We start from the raw sequence: 7,784 nt of genomic DNA, 5'->3' as shown, positions 1-7,784 counted from the left end.
AGTTTGCAAAAATGAAAAGTGTGCAGGAAAAGGTTATGGTGATGACAATCAACGCTGTCATTACCTCCAATCACACAGCATATCACATGTTCACTGTTCGACATAGCCACTCAGATATTGTTTTCAAATTTGCCTCTTTTTTCTGTTTCTCTTTTTTTTAAGTATTTGTCTAATAGAGTTTGTCAAACACTACCTACAAGGGATAGTGATAATGGACTGATGCTGACAAGCGTTGTTCTCTCATATGTAACACCAGTTTACATAGGAAAATATCATTAAAGATAGTCTGTTTTATGACTGTCACATTAAGGGCAAAATATACTGGAATAATTGCATTTTTACCAATGCACTTGCAACCAGGTTAAAGTAGAGTTAGATAAGATAGTTTGTTAAAAATTATATAGCAGAGAATATTGTAAATAAATTGTAATCTACAATCATTTGTATTTGTAAAGAGATGTTCTATATTTTGTAATTATTGTACCGTAATTGAACTGCAGCAATATTTATGGAGCCTAATTATTGTAATTCTCCACAGAATTCTAGATAGAAGTATTTTTACTTGGACTGTATAGAGCTATAGAATTAAATATTTAAATACAGCCACCTATTATTTCTTCATGGTAAAATGCTTTTGAAATTAAAAAAAAAACACCTTGATGGTACAAAGATTTTTTAAAATATTTTGAGTCACTAGGAGTCTCACTTTACATTAAGACAAGGAAGATGACTATTTGCAGTCTTATATTTGGAAAGTTAAGAGATTTGGAATTATCTATAATCTTTTTGACTGAAAATAAGCTGTGCTTTCATTTATACTACAACTCCTTATAACAGGCAAAACAAAAATAAATCACTTTAAAAATTGGGACAGTTCTACAAGGTTGTCTTTAACCTCGAGATATGTACAACTATTAAGTGACCAAGTATTCTACTTGGTAGAGACTTCTTCTGAAGAAATAGTTCAGTAGGTGGATGCAAAATATTAACAAGTTACTCCGCTTGAAGTAGAAAGTTTTATGGAACGATCATTTACAGAGCCAAAAGGTTCCCGTCTTATTAGGAATATGGCTTGGTTGCCTCACTTTTTGCTGTTCTCCATGTACTGTTTTGAGGTTTCATTTTTATGCAATCAAAGGAGGGCTTGGATATTGTTCACGATGCAGTAAAATCCTGATACTGAGGCTAGTACGGTTTTGGAGAATGATAAACGTCGGAAGTCTATTTTATTAACACTGGATAAATTGACTTGGTCTGCCAAGTAACCTTATCAGGGTTTATCTGTATTAACAAAATAGGTAGCAATTCGAGTCACATTTTTTTTGAAAAATGTGATATGTATGAACTATGTTAATATATAACCATTTTGTACACAGTGGCAATTTGCTATGGATACCTTACAGACCTCTTCTTGAATCATTCTTCTTTCGAATGCCAGGAAAGAATTTAAGGATTTGTAAATTATTTCTCAACCTACATCATTTTGTATGAAAAGAAATGCAAAATGTTCTTCGGAATAAAAATGTGTAATAATTTTATTATACTTGGGACTCTTTACTGGCAACTTTCATAAATGGAACCCAAAAGACAGGTTTTTTGCTACTTTTCATAAAACAGTATTATTCTGACTGGGGAAATTCACTTTCAACAGCCAAGGGCACAATGCCTTGGAAAGTTTTCCTACACAAACTCTATTGCAGAGGTCTCCAGTGTGATGCCCATGGGCACCATGGTGCCCTTCAGCACCTTTCCTGGCACCCACCAAGTGTTTTTAGAAAGTGGATGAGCCCAGATCGGGCTCCTGCAAAGCAGAACTTGATTGGCCGGTGGAGTTCCGATTGGCTGTGCAGGTTATGTTTCAGTAGGCAGCTGCCACCACACTGCTGGTTTTATTCTCTCGGCACCTTCTCATTCCCAGTGTATTTTTTAAAAAATTACTCCTCTTGTCCCCAGTGCTCAGGCTTCCTCTGTGTGTGTGTGTGTTTGCATGCACACAGCTCTGCTTCCCGTGATGGCCATTTTGTGGTTGCGCCCAGGGCTATTTTTGGGCAGGAACGCACAGGAACGGAGTTCCGGCTGGCTCCCAACTTGGCCACGCCCAGCAGGAACTCGTTAGCATAATAGGCCACACCCAACAGCAGAGACTCATTAGGATTGGCTACATTAGGGGTGTGTGGCCTAACATGCAAAGGCGTTCCTGCTACAAAAAAAGGCCCTGGGTTTTGACAACAAACAAGGTCAACAGAATAAGAAGCAAAAGGTGGGTGTGGCTGGATGACCACACTTCTAGTAACATGAGGGTGCAGCCTAATTGCTAATGAACTGTGCTGTCAGGGGTGTGGCCTAATATGCTAATGAGTTTCTGCTGTTGGGTGTGGCCTGCTACGCTAATGAGTTCCTGCTGGGCTTTTTCTACAAAAAGAGCCCTGGTTGCGCCCATCACCTTGTGTCAGAATTCCAAAGGTGCCCACAGGCTCAAAAAGGTTGGGGACCCCCGCTCTATCGCAATGAATGGAAACTGTGCAAGAGCACTTCTCAGTGGTTTCAACAGAAGTACTTGCTACCAGATTATGCACAAGGCTGCTAGGCAGCACACAATCTATAAATTTGGTTCCCGCTTTTCCAAACTGTTGGCAGGCTTTCCTGGTTTGCTTTCTTGCAAGACAAGAACACTGGCATGCATCTTATGCCATCCTTGTAAAAAACTAGTTTATTTACTGGTAGAAAAGGAATGAATGGTATACAGTAGTCAACATAGCCTGCACATATTTAAAGGTCAATGGAAAGCAAACTCCAGTCACTAATACTCTTGTACAGCAATCTTAGGCATATATAAACCCTTTTAAGTCCACTAAAGTCAGTGGTCTTGGAAGAGTGTACCTATATTTGGACTGCACTTCCAGATCCTAACAGAACATGCCTTATGTGCAGCCTCTGCTTTTGGGCCTCAACACAACTCTCCCAGACAGATCCAGACTTGCCACCCTTCCCTGTTACGGTCATTTCTTTCATGATTTAAACAAGTATTCAAGATAGCACAGGAGACAGCCTTGAGCTCTGCATAGGATCTGTAGTGTGAATTAGGACTTACATATGTAAGTCCAGTTCACACAATCTGTCTGCCAATGTAAATGGATGCAATGATATCTGTATGTGTATACCCTGATTCAGATTACACATTCTGCTCAATGCAATGGAAAGTATAGAAGCTCCAGGCTCATTCCTTTGCCCCAGCACATGTAGACCCTGCATACTGGGAATGTGGCTGAATTAGCCAGGCTCATTCCTTTGCCCCAGCACATGTAGACCCTGCATACTGGGAATGTGGGTGAATTAGCCAGCTCTGGTGTCTGCACAGACAAATGTGACTTTGGGGTGCTAAAATTCCCAAGTAGGCCCGACCCTAGGGCAGCCAAGTGGGGGCGGGGGTCAGGGAAACCCCCGCTTTGGAGACCCGATTTCCGCCGGCGCAGAATCGGGCCCCGGGGGGCTCCGCCCCCGAAGCGCAGCGTGGCTGCAGCCACGTCGCTCATGTTGGGGGCGTGGCCCAGATCATCGGAGGGAAAACTCTATGGTTTTCCCTCCAACGATCTGGGCCACGCCCTCAATGTGAGCGACATAGCACGTCACTTCCTGTGACGTGCTGGCGGCATGAGCACGCTTTGCGCGCGTACCGCCAAGGAACTCCTGGAGCCCAGCGAGGCTCCCCCGCCGCCAAGGTAAGAAGACTTGGCAACCCTACCCGACCCAATTTTGCCTGGGACCAGTGAGGCTGTTTTGGCTTGGGAAATAGTGCAGAGAAGAAGGCTGAGACACCCACTCACCCCATGACACAGTTGTGAGCTGAATCAGGACCCAACACACTTGGGAATATTGGTTCCCTGACGCCACATCTGGCTGTGCGAACATCAGAGCTGGGCCAGGGACATCTTGACCCAGCTTGTGCCAGATCTAACATCTAGTTTGTGCCTTAATCCAATTTATTGATATAAAGATTATGCCTTTGTAATATGAAATGAAAACATTATCTAATAAACAAATATGGACATTAAGTATTTTCTAATAATGAAATCAAATGGTCTGGAAGGTGATACCGGAAGAGCACTATTGTGCATCTTCTGTACAATCATCCCTCTATCATCTCTGTTTCCCATGCCTACCAAATTTTGCAGTTTCAAAAACCTATCTGTTTGACTAGTGATGGTACTGGGACAACAGAAATGAGTACAACCACGGGCAATGCATCTATCATACCCCCTTCAACTCTTCTAAAAACAATTACTTCTCTAGCTAAGGACAACTTTATATCTCTGCCACTGAAGCCAGACTCTATCACAATCCATGAGCTCTCAGGCAAGCAAGATCAGGACATGGTAGTTTCTACAGCCTTCTTTTATATAAAGATGAAGTGGAATAGCCACCAGTAGGCCCAATAATGTCTCTGTTCTTTACCTGCTTACTTTTGGATTGATTTAATGTAGCCATGTGGTCTATCATACTAAACTCAACAACCATCAGCTTACTGCCTGAGAGTTAACAGCAGACAGAGTGGAAATTACATTAATCACAACATCAAAGACTGAAAAGCACTTCAAAAGGTACTACGGAAATGGTTGTTATTAATAACAGGCAACAGTAACAAGTGCTAATATCATAATTTAAGTACAGGCCTGCAGAATAGGATATAGGTGGTTAGCTATAAATGCTGAGGTCATTTCAACTAATAACGTCCCAATCGTATAGAAGGAATTCATGTATATGTTAAAAATTCAGACATACCTGTGAACCAAGTGCACAAGTAAGTATAATATTGGTGATGACATTAAAACCAATACTAATCAAACCATGGGGGAAATCTGAACACAAACCAGTACCATGCAGTGTTTACAAATCTCCTTTTCTGCAGTGTGAAAAAACATAAACCTACATGGTCATGCAGTTATTTGGATCTACCTACAAGTTGACATGAATTATATGACAACATAGCCAGAGAATCCTCTGCAGTTATGTAAACAATTCCAGCTTTCCACAAAACCTGGCATACAGTAATATCCATCTTCACGCACAGCCTGACTTTTATTAATCTGCAGTATTTTAAAACGACTCTCCACATCAGTCACATCCCAGTGGGACAGTAAATCATATATGACATTTAATATCTCTGCAGTCTAAAAGCCACAAAGGTGATCATGCTATACATTTTTTTATTTGAATGCCCTGAATGCTATACTGCAAAATAAGCTTCCATGCAGTAAAAGGTACAAAGTCTCCTGTTCAAGACTCACAGATTAGCATATCGGTTGATATACAAGTTTGAACTGATAGTGATGAGCAAATTGCTTTGTTCTCCATTTAATGACAGAACATGTATCAGAAAAATGATTTACCTGGGTCCTCATGAGACAGACCTTACTGCTGTCATGTCTGTTCAGTGGCATTCTTATTCCAAAACACCATTCTTTTCCTCTGTTAATTACAATGCTCCACATTATCACTGCTTTGCAGCAAAACCAGGTAGCAGGACCTGCTTAGAGCCTCTGCAGTTGTCCTTCCAGTCAGCTTTTGAGTCAGCAGATTTTTGTGTCTGTGTCCCCCCTCCAATATGTTACACTTTTCTGAAATGATCCCTCATTGAATGCCCCATGAAATTTATTTATTTACTGCTGTAATGTCTGAGCTGACTGAAATATGCTTTCTAAGATCTGTTTAACTGAGACAATTATTTCATCGATGCATTTTATATGATTTTTTTTTAGCTGCTCACAGTATAAAAAGCAATTCTTTGGTTCAGACAATCCCATCACCCTTCCAAAGGTTTTTAATGTACTGCCAATGGTCCACTCAGTTCAAAATTATATAGTATCCAATAGTGTATTTCAGTAATAAAAGTAAACAGACCAGTTTCTGACATCCTAATCCAGCAACTACAGGCTCCCTAATCTTATATATGTTTATTCAGAAGAGAAAGGACTTGTTCACATCACACATGGTCTTTGCTTGATGACGGCAATGCTGACCAGTGCAATCCTAGGCAGAGTGACTCCAGTCTAATCCCATTGAAATAAATGGGTTTACTGTGGGATGACTGCATAGGACTGCAATGTGTCAGCTAGTAGGTGTGAATGAGCCATGATGGATCAAACACCACAGGTAGTGTTTTCATATCACCTCATATCAGTTCAAGCACAAAACTCTTCTATGGATTTGGGTCACACATTTAACTGCCCAACACTCAGTGTACGATAAACAAATATGAGAAATCTGACGGTGGCTTGCCCTAAATCCTGTAGTTCACTGGAGGTTACACCCACGTACATGTGCACAAGATCATCATCTTCCAGATGCAAGTGTCCTTGCTGGATTAAGTGCTGATCAGGACATAAAAAACAGGCATGTGTAGCAGGTACTCATTTGCATATTAAGCGACACACCCCTAATGTAGCCAATCCTCCAAGAGCTTACAGTAGCCCCTGTAAGAAGAGCTCTGTAAGCTCTTGGAGGATTGGCTACATTAGGGGTGTGTGGCCTAATATGCAAAGGAGCTCCTGCTACAAAAAGAGCCCTCTGTGTGTCGAGCATTCATGTCCACAGCCCTTACAGATGACTGGCACACCCTGCTATGAAAGCACAGATACTTTGTTTTAGGGAGTGAGAAGCTCATCTTTGCTGAGACAAAACTGATTGCACCAACCAACTGTGCCGCAGGCTCATGTGTAAATATCTGTGAGTGATCAACGGTGCACATTCATATCTGGACAGATGCAGGTGTTCGGTTTCAACACAGGCGATTTGCTCAGGTTCGATGCTGTTAGGAATGTGGGGTGTGTGTGTGTGGGGGGGGGTTGTTGTTTTTTGGTCTCCTGCTTCCTCACAACATCATAGTCCTTCCATGAACCACTCGGATTTCCTGCCATCTTTCCCAAATCTTCTTGGTTCCAATGTTTTGATACAGATAACAGGAAAGTAAGGTTGGCTGTCATATGGGTAGGAAAGTCTGGATTTTTCTGCCCACACAGCAGCCATTTCCCCTGCCCAAGTTCCCAAAGCAACCATCCTCACTCCTTGAATGACACCAGCGGGGATTTTTTAAGGGTTCTTTTTTTAAAAGCAGTAATTGGAATAAAATGGTATGTCCATTATGATGTTTTTTAAAACTAAGAAGCTGTGATGGGGACTGGGGCAGGGAAAATGTGAGGCAAACTGCCATCTAGGAGCCCTGTTGCTGCTGCACTGTGTCAGCAGCTGCAGCAGTACCAGGGCTTCCATAGGGTAGTGTTGCCATTTGGAAAAGGCCCTAATGTTCAAATTTGCATTTTAATGGAAACTTGTACAATAATACTGCTTTCAGATTTTAGAGGGGCAAACAGTGCTACTGAATGTGAGCAATGCCTTTAACTTTTTAAATAAAAATAGCAGATGCTAAAGACCAGGGGTGTTTTCGTAGAAAAAGAGCTGCAGGAGCTCAGTAGCATATGGTATGCTAATGAGCTACTAGGCGATTAGCATATGCCACGCCCCCTGACATCACCGGAAGTGATGTCAGAAGGGGGAGCAAAACGGGGGAGGCATCTTCAAAAGCCTCCCCTTCCCTTCCCCAGCTGGCCTGCGGGGGGGAGCACTAGAGTTGGGCCACAGAAGGAGGAAAGAGGGGAGAAGAGAGAGAGAGCAGAGAGAAGGAAAGAAGGAAGGAAAGAGGGAAAGAAAGAGAAGGAAAGAAGGAAGAAAAGAAGGAAGGAAAGAGGGGATAAAAAGAGAGAAGGAAAGAGAAGGAAAGAAGGAGGGAA

Source organism: Gekko japonicus, unplaced genomic scaffold (genome assembly GCF_001447785.1).
Source record: "Gekko japonicus isolate JY-2015 unplaced genomic scaffold, Gekko_japonicus_V1.1 scaffold1549, whole genome shotgun sequence".
In the NCBI taxonomy this organism is placed as follows: Eukaryota; Metazoa; Chordata; class Lepidosauria; order Squamata; family Gekkonidae; genus Gekko; species Gekko japonicus.
This window is presented reverse-complemented; position numbering follows the sequence as displayed.